The sequence below is a fragment of the Sorex araneus genome, chromosome 2 (genome assembly GCF_027595985.1).
Source record: "Sorex araneus isolate mSorAra2 chromosome 2, mSorAra2.pri, whole genome shotgun sequence".
NCBI classification, from domain to species: Eukaryota; Metazoa; Chordata; class Mammalia; order Eulipotyphla; family Soricidae; genus Sorex; species Sorex araneus.
In genome coordinates, this window is record NC_073303.1 from 307,087,971 (window position 1) to 307,113,376 (window position 25,406).

Below are 25,406 nucleotides of genomic sequence, written 5' to 3' on the forward strand. Positions count from 1 at the left end.
TCCTTAGAGAATGAATATTCTAAGCTCTAAAAGATTCTAAGCTCTAAAATGCCTTAAAGAGGAAATATGCCTGATGTTTTTCAGGAGAATCAAGAAGAACACTATATAGAAAGCAACAGGCAAGAGGCAGAGGCCAAATGGTGAAGGGTTTTAATGGTACCTGAGTGATATGGGCAACTGTTAAAGGATTTGTGCCAGAGCATAAAAATGGCATAAACTGATTTGAGTTTAAAGGGGCCACTCTAGCTACTGCTTGAGAGTAGAAAGGAATGCAAATTGAACACAATCTTTGTAGGAAACCATTGTTGTAATCTATGAATAAATGATGGTGGGTTAGCCAAGTGTGGTGAAAGTACACATGGAAGATTTTATTTTTATTTTGAAAGTGAAGGAAACAGAATTTTCTTATAGATTAAATGTGGTGGGTGGGGTAAGAGAAAGGGGGCTTAGGATAATTTCAGGGTTCTTGGCCCCAAAAATTGGAATAATGGTACTTCTATCAACTTAGAGAAGGAGGTGAACTGGTGTTGAGTTTTGGAAACAGTGAATGTGAGATATCTATCGAATACAGCTATTTCTGATTTTAACAGGTTGTCTGATCTAAGGGTTAGCATTTTCAGATTTCAACTGTGAACTGAGAAATTTGGACTATTGGAATTTCAGTATTTCTTTAATATAGATTTTTTTTGTTTAACGCTTTTGTTAGACAAGTGTCTTCTTTAAAAATTTTAAACTAATTTATATAATTACTTGTACACGATGTTAAAGATTATATTTATTTTTATAAAATAATTAAAACAAAACAAAGCTTTAAATGACGTGGTCAGGAAGCTCTCACAGAAATCTTGACTTTTGCTTGTTTTGATTTTTTTTCCTGAGCTCTGAAGAAAAGTGCTCAGTGATTGCTCACAATAGTGCTCAAGGGACCATCCAGTACCAGGAATAGAACCTTCGGGGCTCCCACATATAAAGTATGCCCTTTGCAGTTTTAACAGATGACTCTTTTGTTTGTTTGTTTGTTTTTCTTTAATTCTCTTTTTCTTTCCTTTTCTTCATTTTGTGATGATTATTTTTGCTTGTTTCTTTGTTCTGGGCTCACATTCAGTCATGCTTGGGGGTTACTTCCAGCTCTCTCCTGTGGGTTGCTCCCAGCGCTGCTCAAGAGACCCGGAGAGTGCCTCTGCTCAAGAGACTTGGAGCTGGGGGCTGGAGCGATAGCACAGCGGGTAGGGCATTTGCCTAGCATGCGGCCGACCCGGGTTCGATTCCCAGCATCCCATATGGATGGTCCCTTGAGCACCGCCAGGAATAATTCCTGAGTGCATGAGCCAAGAGTGACCCCTGTGCATTGCCAGGTGTGACCCAAAAAGCAAAATAAAAAAGAGACTCAGAGCCAGATGCATTCAAGGAAAGTGCCTCAACCCCTATACTATCTTTTTCGTCCTAAAATGGTGACTTTTAAAGAAAGAAAATAAGAAATTAATGAGAAAAGTATCTAAGAAAACAATATGATAGGAGGAGCAGTGCCACAGCGGGAGGCTCAAGGTGAAAGAGGATCTGCTCCAGCAGTTGCTCAATGTGGCAGGCAGGTGTATCCCAGGGCACAAGCTGGGGTTATTAGACCCACAGAAATAGCAGACAGTCTCTAATAAAGGGTAAAAGTGACATTTTTTAACATTTCTAAGGATTCAGAAACAACAAAACATCAAATAGCTTTCAGGAAAACAAATAGTGATTTGGAGTAAATGATTTAGAACACTAAGAATTTTTTCTCCCCTTCCTACGAATGAAAATTCAGGCTTAAGATTATTGGCAAATACACTTTGGATAGTTAAAACAAACAAGCAAACAAAAGTGCCTTAAACATTACTTAGGGATTGGAGGGAAAGTACAGGGCATTTATACCAGCACCACATATGGTTCCCTGAGCATCTCCAGGAGCAATCCCTGAGTACAGAGTCAGGAGTAAACCCTGAGCACAGTAGGATGTAGCCCAACGGCTTCCCTAAGCCCCGGAATCTTTAAGAGGCTGGGGAGATAGCAAAGGGTTTAGGGGTACATGCTTCGGTTTTGTTAGTTATTTTACTTTATTTTTCTAAATCGAATCACAGTAAGATTCACCGTTACAAAGTTGTTCATGATTGGGTTTCAGTAATACAAGGGTATGTGCTTTGCATGTGAAGGACCTGATTCCATCCTGGGCACTACACACTCCCAACACCACCTAGAAGTCACACTGCAGGTCTGGGCTGCATGAGCACCTCAGTCCTCCCTAGCTAGCATTTACTAGTCAGGCCGAGGCTGAGGATTACCAGGAGCAGCCCCAACTTCTGGAGCAGTGCTTGCGAAGCCTTCACAAAACTTCGATTTTCGAAATTCAGATAGTTACTTTTTAAACAATTTTATCTATTTATTTCTTTTTGGTTTCTGGGCCACACCCAGTGGTGATAAGGGGTTACTCCCGACTCTGCACTGCACTCACGATATACTCCTGGTGGTCCTTGGGGGATTATATGTGATGCTGAGGATCGAACATGGATCAGCCTCATGCAAGGCAAGCACTTTATTCACTGTAGAATCTGTCTGGCCACAATACAACAGTTTTGTAAACAATTTTAAATTGGCAGTAATTTTTTTTAAAATTTTGTTTCTTAATGAAATATCACTTGTATCACTCGTCATCCTATTGATCTTCGATTTGCTCGAGCGGGCACCAGTAATGTCTCCATGCTAGTGTAGCCCATTGGTATCTGCTTGCTCCAGGAGCAGGAAGAGCCTCAAACCATTCGTTCAAGATTTTGATGAAGAAGTCTGACCATCTCGTAGATGGGCAGCCACGTGGTCTTTTGATGTCCCGTGGAATCCAGTCGGTAGCAGCTCCAGTCCAGTGGTCGTCTCTAAATCGCATCACGTGTCCCACCCATCAGATTTTCGACACCTTAGCAAACGACACAGCATCCCTGATTCTTGATCATCGACGAAGGTCGGAACTCCAGATTCCTTCTCTCACTTGAGTGAAGTGTGATACTCCAAGCAGAGCTCTTTTGATTCCTCTTTAGGATACCCAAATAGTGTTCTCTTTCTGTTTTCATAGGGTCTAGGTCTCAAAGCCATATGCTAGTGCAGGAAGAATGGTAGAGTTGAAAAATTGTGCCCAGAGCCAGAGGTTCTTCGTCCTCTGAACCACTTCTTCAACGTCCTTGAAGGTGTTCCACGTTGCTCTCTTCCTCCTGCGCAGTTCTAGTGCCAAGTCACTCCTCATGTTGCGTTCTCGACCCAGGTACACATAGTGCTGCATTTGGAGAAGTTTGTTCCATTGAGAGCAAATGGAACATCAGGGACTAGTTTGTTTTTAATAAACATTGATTTGGTGAGATTCAGCTATAGTCTGACCTTTACACACGGTCAAAGTTGGCCAGCATCTCTGCTGCTTGGCTAATATTTGGTGTTATGAGAACGATGTCATCAGCGAAGGGGAGGTGGTGTAGTTGCCGACCGTCTATCTTCACTCCCATTCCTTCCCATTCCAGTCATCGCATGATGTTCTCGAGGGTGGCACTGAAGAATTTTGGTGAAATGGTATCACCCTGCCGAACCCCTCTCTTTACGTCAATGATCACTTACTTGTAGAATGGTGAGATCCTGGTGGTGAATCCATAATACAGCTTGTGGAGGATTTTGATGTACTGAGTTTGAACGTGCTATTTGGCTAGGGCTTCAATGACTGCTTCAGTCTCAACAGAATCAAAGGCCTTCTTCAAATAATGAATGTTAGACAGAGTGGCATCTTGAACTCTCACGAGACCTCAGTGAGTTTGCTCACCTGTGGATATGGTCGATCGTGCTGAATCCTTTTCGGAACCTGGCTTGCTTGTGTGGTTGTCCTTCATCTAGTGTTCTGCCTATTCTATTCAGGATTACTTGAGTGAACAACTTGTAGCAATGGACGACAGGCAGATTGGGCGATAGTTGCCGATGTTGTGGATGTCTCCCTTCTTGTACAATAGAGTGGTCCTCTGGTTTTCCATTGGGACAAAACCTTGCATTCAGACAGGTAGTGTGTGAAGAGCCGAGCCAGTATATTGATGAGTACTTGGGGCAGATTCTTCAGGTGTTCGGGTCTGACCTTCTCTGGACCGAGTGCTGTATATGTCTTTACTGACGAAATGATGTGTTGGATTTTGGAAGGGAGAACATTGGGAACGACATAGCCATCCTGCAGAATTTTGTATGTGGGTAGGTGGAAGTGGCTGTTGAAGAGATCCCAGTAGAAGTCATGAATAATCCTCTCCATTGCCCTTCTGAAAGATGTGATAGATCCATCAGAACATCGGAGGGCAGTCAGATATCTTGGTCTTGTAGTTGGTGAAGGACAGGTGAGCATTGTGAATACTTTTCCCAACTTCTGTTGCATCAGCCAACACTGCTTCTCTTCTCTCTTTGAGGTCTTCCTTTATTGCTTCTTTGCACAGCTTTGCGAGCTCGGATATTAGCTTGTGATTGCCTGAGATTCTTGCCAAACCACGTGGTGAATGAGCTAGAGAGTATCCAAAGACAGGCATCTGTTTGTAGCTTTCCCACTCTTGACATTCCTTGTGCAGTCATGGAGGTGCATCCAGTCGATCGTATTCCTCATTGTCAATGACAGCATCTTCCCACATTGCCACAATAGTGCCAAAGAGCTCCCAGTTAGTGGTCATTCTGGGAGTTCTCTTCTTCAACTTAAACTTTGTAGTCTTTTCTCCCTGCTCTGTGAAGTAGAATTTTGCATGAAGGAGATGGTGGTCCAATCCCGTTTTGGAATTTTGGGACAACAGTGGCATCAGTCAGGCAAAACTGTCAATTGAATATGATGTGGTCAATTTCATTGTGTAACTGTCCACTGGGAGACTCCCAAGTCCAACATGTAGATTTGGCCTTCTGGAACAGTGAGTTACTTATGGATGGTCTTGGTCGACATGATGAACTCAGACAGTCTCTGACCATGTGCATTCCATTCTGAGCCATGGGTCCCGATGTGGAGTTCTTCAGGCGACCTTGGTCCTATCTTGGCATTAAATCACTGACAATGATGTTGTAAAAGGTGTTGTCTTCTTAATAGAACTTCTCCAGCTCCATGTAGAACTTCTCAATTTCTTCTTCATTATAGTTGGATGTTGGTGCGTAGACGATGAAGATAGAAACTGCTGGCAGTGGCCACATCTATTCATGTATAATCATTCGATTCAGGTAGTTAGGCATTCAAATGAATCAATGCTCATGGCCAAGTTCATGTTGACAAGGACATTGACACCACTAATGCCTCTATTGTCGCATGTTCTGAGGAACAGTTCCTTTCCTCTCCAGTGTCAAAAATGGCATGATGTGATTGATGCCTTCTCATCTCGGTCAGACCAATGATGTTGTACTAGATCTTCCTTGCTTGTACCTCAGGTCCTCAATGGATGCTTCCGATGCCAGCATATGTGCATTGAAAGTACAGACAGTCATTTTAGTCCTTTTCGTTTTGACAGTCTAGTTCATCTCTGAGATTTTTATCAGCCTCTCCTTGCTCATTCTTCTTAACGCTGTTATATTGGGGGCTCTTTCAGTATCAGGGGAATGAGGCCCATTGTTGTTATTGTTTTTGACATTTTGAATATGCTATGCATAGCTTGCCAGGCTCTGGTGTGCGAGTCGGATATTCTCGGTAGCTTGCCAGGCTCTCCGAGAGGGATGGAGGCTTTAAGGGCAGCCTCTAATTGCCCTTAAAGCTGTTCCCATGGTTCACACCATATTTGAACCCCTCAAATATGGTGTGATAACTATGGAAAATAGTTATTATTAAGTGTCTTACGATGTGTCACACGGCCGCAAAGGGACCATGTGGTCCGGAAAGCAGCCTAGAGCATGGCAGTGGCTGGGTAGTGGAGGTAGTTGGCTGATGAGGTATTTGTCTGGCGCCGGTAGGGTCGGTCATCTGGGTGTGATCCCTGGAGCACCAGAGATTGGGAGAAGCAGGCAGAGGATCTCTGTTTCCTGGTCTCATTGAACCTGGAGACCAAGGTCACAAAGTTCTGCTTCGCCTGATTCTGTGGTGCTTCACTCATGCGTTAAGCTTGGCCTGAGTGTCCGAAAAGCGGCCTAGAGCATGGAGGTGATGAGTAGTGGAGGTGAAATAATATGAAATAATACTAATTAAATCAATGAATATAGTAACTACTAGAAAAATAATATGAAAATACAAAAATAAGGAATTTGCCATTGGTATAAAATCTTTTGCTACTGTCAGGAGTTTAAATATTTACAAAAATCAAGGGAGATCTTACAGAACAGGCAGAATCTTTTGTGGTTTTGTTAGTTTTTCAGGATTCTTGTGTTTCCTAAATTTTGGTTGGACTGATTGCATTCTTTCCTTTCTCCCGCTCATCCCCTAATTAAAATTTGTTGCTATCCAATGCAAACCTGGCCAAAATGAAAGGAAAACGCTATTACTGAGTTGGAATGTGAGGCCCTTTCTGGCTTCCTAGGGTTGGAATAATTGAAATGTGAGCAGAAAGGAGAGGAGGACGGGTCTGAAAGGAGTGGCCAGGTCTGGCGTTCGAGGAATGCAAGTGAAAGATAGCTGGAATCCACGAGGGCCGATTAGCTTTCTGAGAGCACAGCCCTGTGAAAACGGAATGACCCAGACCGGCGCTTCTGTGCAGCAGTGAATGCCTTTACATGGATGTAACGCTATCTTTATTTCATTCTGAAAAGCGATATAGCAAGTGGCCACAGGACTTTTTACTGGAAAAAGTGTTTCACTGCCGGCTACCTCCTAATGTTGCAAAGGAAAATTTCACTGCCAGCTTCCCCACTTTATATGTAACTTATTCATTCTGTCGTAAAGCTCGTAAGCTTTTGGTAAACAATAACAGAAAACAATAAAGAGTGCTTATTCCATGCCAGAAAATATGCAAAGCATTTCACATACAGCATACGCCTAGTGGTTGTCTCAAGCCAACACCTCAGAAGGATTACAGTAGCCAACTCTTTTATACTGGTGAAAACATTGAGAGAAGTAAAATAACCTGTCCAAGTTAAACAAAATCCACAAAGGGGCAGCCAGGAGAGTTGGCAAGAAGAAGAGAATGCAGGGGCTAGAGCAAAATGTAAAAGCTGCTTTAAAGAGACTGCTTTAGGAACAAGGCAAGTGAGCCATGGTATAATGATTATGGTAGGGAAAGGGGGAGGGGCTGGGGAGTGGAGAAGGGGTCATTGGGTGGAGAGATCACACCGGAAGTTGGGTGCAGTGTGTTTAGCACACATGAAATGGTGTGAACCTTTACCTCCAAAATTGTATGGTATTGTAAACCAGCGACAAACTAATAAAATATAAGGAGGAAGACAGCATGTTCTGTGAAAGTAAATCTGAAAGGAGAAATGGTGTCAGGATGACGGAATGCTGAGATATTATTATGCCACTTCTGTGTACAGCACTGGAAAAAGATGGAAGGAAAAACTGCCTATGGCATTTCACATCAAAATCATAAATACTAAAACAGTTATAAACATATGACCTAAACTACAATAATAACAGATAAATTAAAACAAAATATAGAAAATAGTAACTAAAAAAAGACCCACTCAGAAATGAAGCTTTATTAAGCTTTCCAGAATGTTGGAAGGGACAAAATCTTGACCATAACTGACATGGCCTTGCATTATTTGGGTCTCCCAAAACTTTTCTCTGCAAACACCAACTTTTGTCATATTTGAATTTTTATTGCTTTATTACTTTTTATTGTAATATTTCTTTATTTTATTATTTTTATTGCTTTATTATGACATCATGGATTTATCAGTCATATTGTTTCACAAACCTCTATGTTTATAATACCATATTACCGACTAAATTCTGGGGCCATTTCACAGAAATCTCCCCCCCTCACTCTGCCTTTCTCACCAACCACCACTGTTTTCTGTAGATATTTTTGCTATATAGCCAAATATCTTGTTTGCTTTGGTTTGGTTGTCCACATAAAGGAATATCCTGCTTTTATTTGTGGAATTTATGATCCTTGTAGATCTTGCCTTTTTTTTCAACTCCAATTTTATCTAGAGTAGAAATGACATCAAATGTGAATGACTGAAGAACTGACAATATTTAACCTGGACTAGAAGACTGTGAGGGTGGGTGGGTGAAGGGAAGCATTGATAGAGACATCTACAAATATTTGGAGAGGCGGCAGATGAAAGAAGACTGTGGTTTAGGAGCAGAAGCTAGGGGATTTGGGGGGTAGAAAATTCAAGGGAGAAAAAAAAAAAAAAAAAAAGAAAATTCAAGGGAGAAAGCTATAGCCAAGCCAGTGGGATCATAGCTCCAAGCACATTCTCTAAAAGTATAAAGTTATGAACAACCGTCTTTTAAAAAATATAATTTCTTGAGGTATCGTGTACAATAAGAGTGCATCAATTTTAAATATATATGTTCATGAATTTTGACTAATGAACTCAGCCATATAACTACACCCATTAGAATAAAACCATCTCTATTACTCCTCAAAATTTCCTGTACTCCATTTCAGTCACTAACTCTCACCCTCCCCCCTGCCCCCAGTACCAGGCAACCCTCACCTGATTTGGGTTATGTCTCTTTTATTTTGGTATTTATCCAACATGTTTTAGAGATTCATAATCAATAGAGCATGCATTGGCTCTCTGTTTGAAAAAAAAATTTGAGCATTTTTTCATTCATGGTTTTTTTTCTGGGTAAGGTCACACACATCAGTTCTCAAGGTTTATTCCCAGCAGTGTTTGAGGGGACATGTGATATTGGGGGTCAAACCAGGCCTCTTACTTGCAAATCCTGTGCTCAGTTCTTTGAACTATTTCCCTAGCCCACCATTTGTTTACAGGTATGTATTTTGTGCAAGTTTTCATTGTCTTGAAGCTACACTGATCATTAATATACATATTGTTTTTAGTATTTCATCGTCTTGATTTTTATTGCTTATTCAGCGAAGTGTTATTCAAAGTTTTTTTTTCACTACCGTTTTTGTTTGGGGCCACACCCAGTGGTGTTCAGGACCTACTCCTGGCTCTTTTCTTAAGGAGTCACTCCTAGCAGGCTCAGAGAATCATATGGGATGCCAGGGAATGAACCTGGGTTGTACTTATGCAAGGCCAGTTCCCTACTTGATGTATTATAGCTCCAACCTCAGTTTTTACACATTTTTATGAGTCAAAACATACATTATATTTTGAAAATAGAAAATTTTTTTTCTCTTGTTTTTTGGGTTATACCCAATTTGGGCTGGAGCGATAGCACAGCAGGTAGAGCATTCACCTGCACACAGCCAACGTGGGTTCAATTCTTCTGTCCTCTCGGAGAGCCCTGCAAGCTCCTGAGAGTATCTTGCCCACACAGCAGAGCTTGACAAGCCACCCTTGGCGTATTCAATATGCCAAAAACAGTAACAACAAGTTTCACAGTGGAAACGTTTCTGGTGCCTGCTTGAGCAAATCGATGAGCAACAGATGACAGTGACAGTGACCCAGCAGTTCTCAGGACTTATTCCTAGCTCTGTACAAAAGGATTGCTCCTGGAGGTGCTCAGTGAACTATATGGTTGGAGTCAGGGATCAAACCCAGATCATCCATGTATAAGGGAAACACTCTATCTCTCTGTCCCCATAGAACTGAAATTCTTTATCCATATTAAAGAATATTTTGTCAAAATCAAGAGCTTAAATATTATTTTTTAGATTATCACTTTAAAGGGAAAAGCTGTTTGAATTAAATCCAATGTAAGTTCCTCCTTAGTTTCTGCTTTTTGCACTCTATAAACATCTTTGTCCAAATAATGGTTGCAAAAATTCTTCTTCTAAAAGTCATATTTTAATGTTTTATACTTTAGGTACAAGATTCATTTGGAGACAAATTTTGAATATGAGAGAAGCATAAATGTTTTTGCTACTGGAAATAGAAATGCTAATAGAAATTTGTATTATCATCATTTATTGATAATATAATTATTTCATTATTAAACTGTCTTGGAATGTCTTTGTCAAAACAAATTATACTTTTTATGTGGATATATCTATACCTTTGAACTAAAGAGTTTGGTTCATTGATCTTTGGTTCATTGATATCCTCACACTGTTTCCATATCTTTATTCTTGTATTCTTATAGTAAATTCATAAACAGTGTATCTTAATCTAGTTTGTTTTTTATTATTTTAAGTTTTTGTGTTTTCACTTAAAATATTAATCAGCTTGTCAATTCTTAAGCAAAATATATTCAGGGGTAGGGAGTAGGATTCAGTGGTACAACATACACCTTGCACATGTGAAGTCTTGGGTTCAATTTCTAACAACACACACACATATACACACACACACAGATACATATCACACGTCTCCTGGGCTCTTAATTGACACTACTTTGAATTTATGAGTAAATTTGGGGAAATATACAACTTAATTTTCATAGTGTTAAATAAATTCCATCTTTTCTATTTTGGAGAACTTTAAATTATCTGAGCAGTCTTTTTGAGTTAACAGTGTGCCATCTATTACATTTTTTGGTTAACATTATCTTCAAATATATTATGTTTTTGATGCTATTGCAAGTAGAATTTAAAATTTCAATTTACAAATGTTTGTTGCAGGTAACAATTGACTTTTGCACCCTTAATTTCTTGCAACCTTCTAAGCTTACTTTGCTGCAGTCAAGAGCACAGGATATGGACTTAGAAGAAGCAGGTATTTCTCCTTGCTCTTAAAGTACTGTTAAAGGCTTAGCATGATGGAATACTATGTGACTGTAAGAAAAGATGAAGTTATAAAAATGGCTGAAATTTGGGTGAAACTGGAGGGCATCATATTAAATAAAATAAAGTAGAGGAAGATGGACAAGTACTAGATGATCTCACTCATTTGTAGCGAATAGGGAAATAAAACAAGGGTATAGATAATATCAATTGATAAAAAATTCTGAATATAGAGACAAAAATTGAGAACAGCACGTTTATGGAGCTTAGATAGATTGACACTACACAGGACATAGGTGGGTGCTATGGTGGTGTTGAGGTGAGAAGAAGGAAATTGTGGATATGGACACTAAATGTCAGCAACATTATATCATCAATTTGCTCCAGTGGGCACCAGTAACGTTGTTACTCTCTCCATTGTGAGACTTGTTGCTACTATTTTTGGCATATGGAATATGGAGGGCAAAAATAGTAGCAACAAGTCAGTAGTCCATCATGTATACATACTACATAGTCTTTATCCATTCATCTGTTTTTGGACATTAAAGTTGTTTCCAAATCCTGACTATTGTACTAAGTACTTCAATGAACATAGGTTTGCATATATCTGTGTTTTTAAATTTTCTATTAGTTATTTTTTATTTATATTTAGGAAACATTCCCATTGCAATATCAGTTAAGAAAAGAACATAGTTTCTACTTCTTTTAAGATTTATTTTTACTTTAATATATAATTCAGGTGAATATGTGTGAAGGAGTGGAAGAATATAATTTTGCCTTAATTTTATTAATTAAATTTTTATTTTATAATGAATCACCATGAGGTACAGTTACAGACTTACAAACTTTTGTGCTTACTGCATATATCTTTTTAATTAGTGTGTATCTGTGTGCATGTGTGTGTGTGTGTGTGTGTGTGTGTGTGTGTGTGTGTGTGTGTGTATTGGAGGTAGAAGGTAAGAAGGGGATTTTCTGGGTTGCAAGGAAACCCTATTCTTAGCATTTTTGATAAGTAGACATACTGTTTTCCAATATCCCCACCTGAAGTCAATGAGAGTCCTTTTCTCACCACATCCCTCTCAACACTTTCTAGTACTCTTGATATATGCTGCTCTCATATATCAGATGATACCTTATTGTCGGATGACATTGTTTTTCGAATTGCATATCTTTGGTTATGAGTGATGATGAACTCTTTTTCCTATCCTTATTTGCCATCTGTATAACCTCCCCGTGAACATTTTTTTCTCATGAATATTTTATTCATCTTTAACCCCTCATTTTTTGATGCGGTCAATGTCTTGTTTGTCACTGAGCTTTTTGAGTCCTTTATGTGCTGAATCTGATGCACTGTGTGCAGAGACTTCTCCTATTTGCTAGGGTATTTTTTTAATTTAGCCTAAGTTTTTTTTACCATGCAGAAACTTTTAAGTTTGATATAGTGTCATTGACTTTTCTTTGTTTTTGTTATCTTTGACAGTGGGACCAAATCACTGAAGACACCTTTGATGTCCAGATCCTGGGGAATAAAAGAATTTCCTTTTATAGTTGATATTACTCCAGTTTCATGACACTGCTCTTAACTTTCCTTCATCTAAAAAGGTTTGCATAGTACTTTCATGTTCAAATGGTACTTAGGCTGGGGATACGATTCTTAAAACTTTTTGTTTCTTTTAGTAATTTAATGAAATAATTCTGTTCAGCAAAGTTTCTAACAAAACTTATGCTTTTAGTCCTATTCTTGTTTTTTTCTATGCAATGTATTCTTTTTCTGACTGATTTCATATATTAACGTGAGAAGAACAAAATCTTTTCTGTAATTGAATCATGCTATGCTGTTCCCTGATATATTTAAGAATATTTATCCTGCTTGGAATTAGTTTATATTTTTCAACCTATGAATTTAAAGTTTCAGTCAAATTTGGAAGAATATTAACCAGTGTATCTGAAAATGTTTCCTTTCTCATTTATGTACTCCATAATGTATGAATTGGATACTTGTATTATAAATAAAACACTAAAATTGTTAATTTGTTCTAATCCTTTAACTCTTGGTACTTTATGTTGTCTTCATCCCATGGCTGTCATCAAGATCACTATTTTTTCCTCCTGAAGTATCTAATCTGTTGCTAACCCCAGATAACATACATTTTACTTAAATGATTTTATTTTTCACTTCTAAAAGTTCTAGTATTTTATTCATATCTTTCTTTTTTTCTCCTTATGTTTATATTGTAATATCTTTAAGAGAATAGCTATTTTAGCATACAAAACTGCTAGTTTTGTTACCCTATTATTTCAGGATCTATTTAATTTGCCATTTTTTGTGCCAGATCATAGTAAAATGTTCCTATTTCTTTTAATAACTTGTGATTTTAAAATTGTATAGTCAACATTATGATTTTGAACTTATTGAGTGCTCCACTTAATTGTATCAATTTAAAAAATAATACTTTTTTTTTCCTGTAGAGCATTAAGTTACTTGAAGATTAGTTATTATTGAGCTGAAATTCTTTTTAAAAATTTAGGGCACATGGATATGATTTAACTGACTGAACACATGCCTTGTGTGTGAGTCAGACCTTGTATTTGCTACCAGGCAATGCATGGCTTCTCAAGCACCACTGAGTGAAACCCTAGTGACCCCTGAATGCCACAAGACCACAAGACCCAAATTCCACCAAAAGTGACCCCCACAATAAGTAAAAAGAACATTTTGGGGGTATATAACCTGAACTATAAGACAAAATTTTTCTCACTTCTAAGGCATGGCCCTTTTCAGATGTCTACTAAATGTGAAACTAACAGTAAACTTTACCTAATATGATTGTAGAAAATTAAAATGTTTTTTGTTTTGTGTGATATCTGAGAAATGTTTACCTTTCAGTTTCTCAGAAGTTAATTTTCCCTGAGAATATTTTCTTGATCAGCCACAATGTAAGTTCAACAAAACCTCTATGGTTTCTTTGCATATTTTAGGGCCTCTTTCTTCACTTTTCAAACTCTTTTCTTAGATTATTGCTGCTTGGCCTTCCTAGATAAATCTATTTCTTCAATTAGACAAGCTACTGGAATTCTTTGCCTTTTGCTACGAGATATAGTTTTGTCATACCAAGTTTAATGTGTAAATGTTGTCATTTCCTAGCATTGCAGTTGATTATTGGTGGGGAGTTAGTTCTTATAGTCATTAATGCTTCATAGGGAAAAATTAAAATTCCCCTCAAAGCAAAAATCTTCATAGGTAAAAATTAGAAATTTCTCTTCCAAAAAACTTAAAAACAGGGGCCGGAGCGATAGCACAGCGGGTAGGGCGTTTGCCTTGCACGCGGCCGACCCGGGTTCGATCCCCGGCATCCCATATGGTCCCCCAAGCACTGCCAGGAGTAATTCCTGAGTGCAAAGCCAGGAGTAACCCCTGAGCATCGCTGGGTGTGACCCAAAAAGCAAAAAAAAAAAAAAAAAAACAAAAAACTTAAAAACAGTAAAACTTCCATGGCAAAAAATAAAAGATTAATGAGATGATATTAAAGAAATCATTGTAAAAGGAGAGATTGAATCTCCAGAGTCAATTGATGAGACACATAGAAAGTGAAGCCAAAGGACCTCTCCTTTTGGAGTTAACCCCACCTCCACCCCCTGCCCCTTCCTCATAATTTCACCCACAAATAAGGTGAACACAGAAGGATTAGTTCACAGTTGGAAGCCTGAATCAAGTGCTGGGGAGAGGGCGGTTGGGATAGAGAAGGGAACAATCTGACAATGATAGTTGGTGGGATTGCTCTGAATGGGAGATGTGTGATGAAAGCAGGTAAAGGATCAAACATGATGGCCTCTCAGTGTCTGTATTGCAAACCATATCCCCAAAGGGATATGCCCAAAGGGGGTGAGAGAGAGAGAGAGAGAGAGAGAGAGAGTAAAAGGAAAAGTACCTGCCATAGAGAAAAGCGAGGGGTGGTGGTGGTGATGGGGATGTGGCAAGAGGGACATTGGGTACATTACTGGTGGGAAATGTACACTGGTGAAGGGATGGGTTTTGGAACATTGTATGACTGAAATCCTATCATAAAAGCTTTGTAATTGTGTATCTCATGGTGGTTCAATAAAATAATCAAACACATGAAAATAAAACAAAAAAATGTAGGCACCCTTAAGTTGTCTGTTCTAGATATACTCTAAGGTCTTTTTTCACCCATAGGTTCTAGATTTACTTTTGGGAGGTGTAGTATGGGCACTGACAGGGAGGTTACTAAGCTTCCAGTGGTCATTTCCATTGGTAATTGATCAACTGAACCTGACAGCTTAATAATAGAACTGAGTAATGCATTGGCCTCACACATGAAGGTACTGGCAGAGGAACCCAGGTGTGTGAACCCGGGGCTGAGACCTCCAAGCCTGCTCAGATTGGGACTGGGCCTCTTCTGCCCAGATTTCCCATTTTCCAGTAGCTAGGTGGTCACATCCAGGGACTGCCCCTGGTGCCGAGTAATCCCACCAACGGCCCACACCCAGAAGCTTAAAACCAAGCTCCCAGAAGACATCTTATAGCCTACTTCTCCCTCTGGGAGAACCTGGAAAGCTCCCAAGAGTTTCCTGCCCACATGGAAGAGCCTTGCAAACTCCCCATGGTGTATTCATATGCCAAAACCAGTAACAATGCTGGTTCTCATTCCTCTGACCCTGAAAGAGCCTCCAATTCGACATCATTGGGAAGGACGAGTAAAGAGAAGTTTCTAAAATTTCAGGGCTAGGACGAATGAAGACGTTACTGAGACCGCTAGAGAAATTTGATGATCAATGGGATGATGATGATGATGATGATGATGATGATGATGATGATGATGATGATGAGTGATGCATTACTGGTGGGCCTATAGGTGCTAGAGGCTACAAAGATTATACTTGGCATTTCTTGGGGTTTCCAGGCCTATACAAAATAGTACTCAGGGACAATGTGGTACCATGTATTGTACTTGAATCCTTGCTCATGTCTATGATCACTAAGCCACTGACTCAATTTCAAGAAAGATTCTGTTTTCAAATGCATTTGAATGAAAAACAATTTATGTCTAAATTATAGTTTTCTATTTACAAAGATTAATTAAAATTCTCCCATCTTTGTGTTTTTCCAAACTATGAAACTACATATCCTGTAGAAGTTCTTACATCCTATGCATTTAGTGAATCTATGTTATAATTATTTCAATACTTATGAATCTATAGCTAAATTTTTTTTCTTTTTTGCTTTTTGGGTCACAGCCAGCAATGCTCAGGGGTTACTTTTGGCTTTGCACTCAGGAATTACTCCTGGTGGTGCTTGGGGGATCATTTGGTATGCCGGGGATCGAACCTGGGTTCGCCGTGTGCAAGGCAAACGCCCTACCCTCTGTGTATAGCTAAAAATTTTTTAAATGATACAAATGACACTAACAATAAAATCTATAAAGATTTTTGGCTTTACCCTAGTGTATCATGCTCCTAAAGTATCTTTAGCTTTCTGGTTCATTTGGACTTAATTATTTGGTGGAAGATATTATACATCAAGCCTAAACTCCATTATTATGCAGAAGTTACTCTGTAAATGTAGTCTAAAAAAGAGAAAAAATAAATCTTTTCTCTCCCAGTCTTTGTTGATGATATGTTTTTGCTTTGTTCACAAGATGATAAACTGGTCACTACATTTTTCACATTGTTTTAGCCCATGCAAATTTTTCTAAATAAATGGTGCCTGTTTGCCAAGCCTCAGTGAATAGCACTGACATTCTCAGTCCACAAAGCTTACCACATGGATTACATAGATGCATTACTCACATAACGCAATCATTGGCCCATATGCCAGAATGAAATATGATTTTATAGTTGCCTCAAGAGTACACATTTCCAGTTTTGGTTCCACAGTGAAGGAGATAGATTTGCAGTTTGTATTTTGTTACACAGATTCAAGCACTTGTCTCAGGCAGAAGTATTTGTTCCATAGGGTAATTATTATTTTCTTTTTGTAGGAAACTTGCTTCATTTCCAAAAATGACACCTGTGTATAAAAAAATACAAAAAGAGAGAGCAATATGACATTGTTAAACCTTAAAACTGGTCCAAGGGAAATGCGCCTTGGAAATCCTTCAATGATTTGTTTTTGTAGAACAGCTGGAGGTAAGGCCCACTAAACTAATCATGTCCAGTTGCTGCTGGTTGAGTTGCACATTCAGGAAATTTACAATTAGGTGGTTATATCCTCTGAGTTTCCCCCGAAGCACTCTTTACTACTCTGGGGTTGTCTTCTTGCTTGTCATTCATAACCACTGAAAGAGGGAAAGGAAGAGAGAGTGGAGAGAGGAGAGGGGAGCAACTGGGGAAGTGAGTGAGGTCTGAGGAAGAAAGCCAGTGGAAAGGAAAATTGTAACAGAATTTTAAGTAGTAATGCCTCTGAAATAAACCAAACTGTCTTAGGAATCTTGGCTCTCAAAAGGAAAAAAACAACTCCTTTTGAGTTGTGTGTGTGTGATTAATACTTTTTATGGGGTATTCTTTAAAAATTGTATTCTGTAAAATTCATCCACTTACGTCCTGATTTCAAATATTTTAGATTTAAGAAAAACCTCTAGAATTAAATTTCATTATTTTGTATGGATTGCAAACATTAAAAAAGTCCTACCTGCTTCTCTTCATTCTATTCACTTGGAACTATTTGATATTTAAGAAACAGTGCAGGAATGTATAGCTTTAATATTTGTTATTCCCTTGTTGATTACCAAGTTTCTCAAATTTACATAAAAACACTGACTTTTGATGTATAGTTTAGATATTTTTATGTTTTCATTAGTCAATTTTAGAGAAAAAGAGAAAATTAAAGGATATAGAAAGTATTCCATGAGTTGAAATATGCTGAGAAATAAGTATCATCACTTTTTTTTTGTTTTTATTTATTTGTTTGGTTTTGGAATTTTGAACCATACCCAGGGGTGCTTAGAACTTACTCCTGACTCTCTGCTCAGGGCTAACCGCTATTAAAACTAAGGGGATCATTTGCGGTGCCAGGCAACCTGGGTAGCCTGCATGCTAGACAAGCAACTAAAGCCCTATTTCTTCAGTACTCATCACTTTTCTAGTAACTGGATACTGTTTACAGTCAATTCACTGATATTGAGAGAAATAAAATAGATGTTCAAGATAGCAGTCATTATATTTAGAGAACCCTATCCATTTCTTCGACACAGAGAGTTTCTTGCCCGCGCGCCTGGCTGTCTTCCCCAGGGCCCTTTGGAGGGGATGGGCTCCAGCTTCCCTCCCCGACCTGAGCAGCGTTCCTGAAGCCAAAGACCTCCGGAGCCTAGCTCAAGGCCCTTCTCCACATGTTCGGACGAGCCTCACGCATGAAGGTACAGGCAGAGGAACCCAGGTGTGTGGGCCGAGACCTCCAAGCCTGCTTAGATCGGGACTGGGCCTCTTCTGCCCAGATTTCCAATTTTCCAGTAACTAGGCAGTCACACCCCAGGGACTGCCCCTGGCGCCGCCGCGTAATCCCACCAACGGCCAACACCCAGAGACTTAAAACCAAGCTCCCGGAAGACATTTTATAGCCTACTTCTTGCTCTGGGAGTACCTGGAAAGCTCCCAAGAGTTTCCTGCCCACATGGGAGACTCTTGCAAACTCCCCATGGTGTATTCATATGCCAAAACCAGTAACAATGCTGGGTCTCATTCCCCTGACCCTGAAAGAGCCTCCAATCTTTGGGAAGGACGAGTAAAGATAGACTTCTGAAATCTCAGGGCTAGGACAAATAGAGACGTTACTGAGACCGCTCGAGAAATTTGACGATCAACGGGATGATGATAATGATGATGATGATGATGATGATGATGATGATGATGATGATGATGATGATCCATTTCTTCTAGGTTCTCTTGTTTCATGGCATATAGACTTTTAAAGTAGTCTCTGATGATCTTTCAAATTTCTTTGGTGTCTGTTGTGATGTCCCCCTTTTCATTTCTGATTAGGTTTATTAGGGTTCTCTCTCTTTCTTTCTTTATGAGCCTTGCTAGTGGTTTGTCAATCTTGTTTATTTTATCAAAGAACCAGCTCTTGGATTTATTGATCTTTTGGATTTTTTGGGGGGGTTCCATGTCATTAATTTCTGCTCTAAGTTTAATTATTTCTTTCCTTCTGCTTGGTTTGGGCTCCTTTTGTTGGTAATTTTCTAAGATCTTGAGCTGTGAACTCAAATTATTTATGTGGGCACTTTCTTCCTTCCTGAGAAATTCTTGTAGAGCTGCAAATTTTCTCCTTATCATGGCTTTCACTGTGTCCCACAGGTTCTGGTTGCTCGTGTCTTCATTATCATTTGTTTCCAGGAATCTTTTGATTTCTTCCTTGATTTACTTCCTGACTCACTTGTTGTTCAACATTGAGTTGTCTAATTTCCAGGTATTTATTTGGATCTCCGCATCTGTGTGTGATTAATTTCTATCTTCAGTACATCGTGGTCTGAGAATATAGTTGATACAATTTCTTTCTTCCTGATTCTATTGAGGTATATTTTGTGACCCAGCATGTGGTCTATTTTGGAAAATGCTCTGTGTGCACTGGAAAAGAATATGTATTCATTTTGGGGGCGATGTATAACCCTGTAAATATCTATTAGCCCTCTCTATTCTATTTCTTTCTTCAAAGCCAGTTAATCCAGAGGTGATAAGGCAGTGTTGAAGTCTCCAACTACTATTGTGTTGCTCGAAATATCCTCCTTTAAATCTATTAGCATTTAAAAAAATTTTTTTCATTAGTGAATCACCATGAGGGACAGTTACTGATTTACATACTTTTGTGCTTGTGTTTCAGTCATACAGTGCTCAAGTGCCCAGCAGTTATTTAAAGTACTTAGCTGGTCCCTCACTGGGTATGTATATGTTAAGGAGTGTGATTTCTTCCTGTTGTACATATCCCTTGATTATTAAAACACCACCTTCACTGTCCTTTCTAATCTTTTTCAACTTGAAATCTATGTTGTCAGATACTAATATGGCTACCCCAGCTTTTTTGAGGGAGTTGTTTGCTTGCAGGATTGTTTTCCATCCTTTGAGTCTGTGTTTGCTCTGACTGTTCAGATGTGTTTATTGTAGGCAGCAGAATGTTTGGTTCAGTTTTTGAATCTATTTTGCCTCTCTATGTCTCTTAATTGGTGCATTTAGACCATTGACATTGAGAGAGATTATTGTCCTTCGGTTTTGTGCCATTGCCATCTTTCTGTAGAGGTTTGCTGTGCTTGTAGGTTTTTTTCTTGTCTTACAGTAGCCACTTTCGTCCTTTAAGGTTGGTTTTGAAGTTCCTGAGCTGTTGTTTATCCATGAAATACTGTATCGTTCTTTCGAGTTTGAGGAGAGTTTAGCCAGATAAATTATTCTTGGTGAAGCATTTATTTCATTGAGTTTTTTCTCTATATCCCACCATTGTCTTCGGCCTTTGAAGGCTTTCTCTGTTAAGTCTGCTGTAAATGTAAGGGCTGCTCCTTTGTGTGTGATTTCCTTCTTTGACCTTGCTGTTTGCAGTTTTGTGTCTCTATTTGTGGTATCCGTCACTGTAATTATGATATGTCTTGGGGTCTTTTTATTAGGGTCTCTTTTAGCTGGCACCTTTCAGGCTCCTTGGATCTGGATACTTGCATTCTCCAACTCTGGAAACTTCTCAGAATTGATATCTTTAGCTGTGGCTTTTTCATTGGGGTTGCCTCCCTGTCCTTCTGTTACTTCCATGATTCTTATGTTGTTTCTCTTAGTTCATCCCCTAGGTCTCTGATTCACCCGAGAGCTATTCGCCCTAGAGCTACACAATGGTCTTTTCTCATTGTGTGTTGTTGCCTGTAAGCTTTTTGCAGCTCACCTTCAAGCTCATTGATTCTGTCTTCTGCTGTAGTCATTCTATTCTTGAAGGCACCCACTGAGCTTTTTATTTCATCTACTGAGTCTTTTATTAGTGACACTTCTGTTTGTGGCTTTCTTATTTCTACTTTCATCTCTTCCTGGATTTTCTTGGCTGTCCATTTCACTGTTTCTTTTATATCATACTTTAATTTACTGGATGCCTGTTCCTCCGTTTCTTTGAGTTTGTTGAACATCTTCAACATTTCATCTTTGAATTCTTTATCGGAGAGATCATATTTGTGGTAACCCCTGTTGATGCTTCTGGACTCTTTTCTTCATCCTCTCGTTTTTGGGGGATTTGTGCTGTTCCTTCATGTTGTTGTGGTAGTATGGAGGTTGGACCCTCTAGTTCACCATTAGTATTACCCTTCTGGATGAGCTTGGTTGATGGTGCTTGCCATTTTTTTTGCCACTCCTGGTGATGCACAGGGGTTACTCCTGGCTCATGCACTCAGGAATTACTCCTGGCGGTTCTCAGGGCAGTTTGTGGGTGTGACTACCAAGCTACTGGAAAACTGGGGACCTTGAGGGAAGAGGCTGAGTCCCAGGTGGGCCTGAAGCTCTCAGTCATGGGTTCCCACCTACCTCTGCCCTGCAGGCCCTAAATGTGTCTTTTGATCTCTTTCGAGATTTATGGGTCTCTGAAATAAGGCCAATAAATTAGCTTATATAGCTGAGCTGGAGGTGGTTTGTGGGTGTGGCTCCCACATACCTAACTTTTGGCCATTTAATTTCATGGTAAACTTGGCCCCACATTTTGGGGGTCTGGCCAAAGGCACAACAGCAATTTTGGGGTATCTGGAAGGCACCATCCGTCTGCTGATGCACTCACTCCACAGGTACAGGTTGACATTCTGGAAGCATCATTCCCCCATCAGTCTTATTATTTTTTTAATTACTCAATAAAATTGCAAAAAATAAGAAAATATATGTAAAAGTTAGTAAAATGGGTGAGAGAGTGTCTTAAATTCACAGGAGTGTGCATATTCTTCCTGGTTCCCCAGAGTGGCTGGACAGATTGAATTTTCTCCTGAATTTTAGAGGCTGAATTTTCTTCTGAAGGAACTTGAGTAGATGAAGGCATTCAGAGTTCTTCCTACTGCTTTCCCAGAAACTGACAACCCAACAACCTACCTGATGTCAAGTTGACTCCTCACAAGGATAGACTTTGTGGTTGGTCACTATTCACTGAATTCTCTCCCTGCTTATCATATCGCAGAAGCTAAGCTGAAACCAAATGAGCAGAATCACAAGAACACAGAGGGAAGAAGAATATGCAAGCACTTGGTGTAGGCTTTCTATGAATTAGAGTTTCATCAGGGCAAAAAATGCTATGCACTATCCTGGGGAGGAACAGTGTGTTGGATAACATTGTTTGTTCTTGCTTCTCCTGCAGGGAGCTTAGGTTTATTGGGTTACTCCCATGACAGTGCTCTAGAGATGCACCCAATTTAATTAGGCACTAGTAATCTTATATTGCATTTCTTTTTCTTTTATGTCCTTTTAACAGTTTACTTTAGAGCAATATCCTTCTTTTATAGACACAGGAAGACAGTTAATGCTATGTTTTTGTAACTTGGGAATTAATTGACTCTGAGTAATATTTATTCATAGGTTTCTGTCATATTTACTTGACTTAAGCCTCAGTCGTCTTTAGTTCTTAGCTCCCCAAAAGGAGGACTTTGATGAGGGACTTGGATGGACCCAGGTCAAGCTGTAAGCTACCCTAGCATCGAAAAGGGACAAGTTAAGCACCATAAGAAATATGATAAATTAAGAGCATGGTCATGGAACAAACTCTGTCATGATCCAAGAAGAAGTAACTGATGGATCCTGATGGGGTTTGGAAAGATTAATCAGGCCTGAGGACTGTAGTCTGAGATATATAGCGAGATGTCTCAGGAAGAGCCAACCTTTAAGGTTTAAGATATCTCTTACAGTGTTCATTCAAAATGACTGGAAATAAAGGGATTACCAGCTAAAGAAAGGAGAGAGCAATAAACCCTTAGGTAGAATCCTACCCTTGAGTGGATCTCCTAGTAATCTAGAGTGCTAAAACCCTGGAGGATGAGATTTTTGTCTCTGAGTTAATCTCCTAGAACTTCCCCAGAAGGTGGAGACTTACACTTGTTTATTGTCATAATAATAACAATGTATATCCCCACACTTCACGATTTCTATATAACCATGCTGTAAGAGAGAAGAGGAAGAAATAAATGGTCACTGATTACCAACCAGCCTGTGGCCCTGTTCCTCCATTCCTTGTTCCCTCATTCATCCCTTGATGTCGGCTGGCCTGGGGAGGTGATTCTTGACCACCGAAAGCACACACACATTCTGCACCCACACTTTTTGAACTCACGTAGTGTAGTAATAAATATTTTCGGCTGGATGAAAGAAAGTGCCTCTTTCTTATGTAACCTTTAGAAAACAGTATTTATTGATATGAGGTAGAACATGGCCAGTGATAATCAAAATCTCGAAGCAAGTATGGTAATAGCACAGAATGTGGAATGAGACTTGTAGTCAAAAGATTTTGAAAGAATTTTTTTTTGTTTGGGGGAGGTCACACGTAGTGGTGCTCAATGCCTATTTTTGGCTCTGTGCTCAAGGATCACTCCTGGTGTGCTTGGGAGACTATATGGGGTACCAGGAATCAAACCCAGGTCAACCACCTGCAAGCCAAGCACCCTATCCACTGCATCCAGGTACCACTCCAGCCCCAAGGTTTGAAATATTTAACTTGAATTTGGACTGGAGCGGTAGCACAGTGAGTAGGGCATTTCCCTTACACAGTGGCTGACCAGGGTTCGATTCCTCCATCCCTTGGAGAGCCTGGCAAGCTACTGAGAGTATCCTACCTGCACAGCAGAGCCTGGCAAGCTACCCATGGTGTATTCGATATGCCAAAAACAATAACAAGTTTCACAATGGAGACGTTACTGGTGCCCACTTAAGCAAATCGATGAACAACGGGGTGACAGTGCTACAGAATTGAAAAGAATGCCATTAATGATTAAATAAGATTTGTGATGAAAATAAAAATTCTAAATTTTCTTCATGACACAACATAAGCAAATTAAAAATGATTAAAATATAACTGTGAAGTGAAGTATCATAATGAAAGACTCCAATATCACAATTGGCCACTTTTGACAGTGCTCAAATCTGGCACTCTACTTCTCAACAAACATGGGAAAAGCGATGAAAAATTTGAGTTACCTGATCAACATTATTCCAGGTGAGTTCAAAGTTACACTCTGTCTTTTATGTTTCTGATCTCATATTAAAAACGCTTTTTCACATTTTTGTACTTTTTGAGAATGGTTTTGCTATTTAAAATGACTCCCAAGTGTCTGGAGTATTTCAGTGCAAGAAGGCTATGATGTGTCTTTTTAGAAAATATATATGGTAGGTAAGCATCATTAAGGCATGAGTTATTACACTGCTGGAGTGGATTTAATATTGTTAAAAATCATCCAAGTATATTTAAAATGCAAAAGTAGACATTTAGGTAGGAAAAACACATATAAGAAATGATTGATTGAATTGATTGACTTTTAAAAATGGGAGCAGAATGGTTCATAGGCATCTAGCCCTGTTCTTTCCCTAGGTGAACAGTTATCTAGAAAATAATTGTCACAAATAATGAGAATCAATGTTGTACAGATTTAGAGAGAACTTCAAGTTTCTCAACTGTAGGACAATTGAGTCAGACAATATACAAATAAAAGTATTTGTATTCTGTAGAAAATTCTAAGAATTACTTATACAGTTTCCATGAAATAATTCTTCATTATGGGTATGGAGAACGAGTGCAGTGGGTAAGGTACTTCCTTGAATGCAGCCAATCCTTGCCACCATATTTGGTCCTCTGAGCAACACCAAGACTAACACCTGAGCAGTGCCGAGTGACAAGAGTGGTGACAACTATTTATTGATAGAGTTAGTATGCAAAACCCTCGAAATTCCACAACATGGTAAACAAATGATAAATCAGTAAAAAAATCAATAACATGCTCAGAAAAGGTGAAAACATGGTCAGGAAGAAGACCAGTGGCTACCAAAATTCACTAAAAGCATTCATACTTGGATATTTTGTGATATATATTGTCTATACCTCCATAAAGCTATTAACTATTATTTTTAAAAATAAATCTAATAAGCAAATAATTTATATAAAGAAAAATGTAAAATAATTTTTCTGCTTCATGGGTGTAGGCTGCATTCTTAGTCAAGGCAAGAAATCTATTTCTCTGGAGAATGGACACTGGTGGAGGGATGGGCTCTTAAACATTGCATGAGGGAAAAACAAGCACGAAAATGTGTGAATCTGTAACTGTACCCTCACTGTGACCCACTAATTAAAAAAATAAATAAATTAAAAAAATCTATTTCTCTATATACATTTATATATGCATATGAAATTTAAAACATTTTGTATGTGTATATAAATGACCACCTGAGGAAACAACAGATTTGAAGAATTTTTTTCAGGAGATAACAAGTATTCATATTTCAAATAATTCAAGATAACCTTAGACATTAATGAAATTCAAACAAATAGAAATCATGCAAATATTGAGAGCAAATAAAATTTATCATTAAATATATATATTTTAATGTATAAACTGAAGCTTGATGACAGAATGCAAATGCAAATATTGAAATATTGATGAGGGATCACTTTCTACTTCATCAAATTGGGAAAATGTTAGAGTGATAATATCTGTTGTTGATAGGAATAGGATTGAAAAT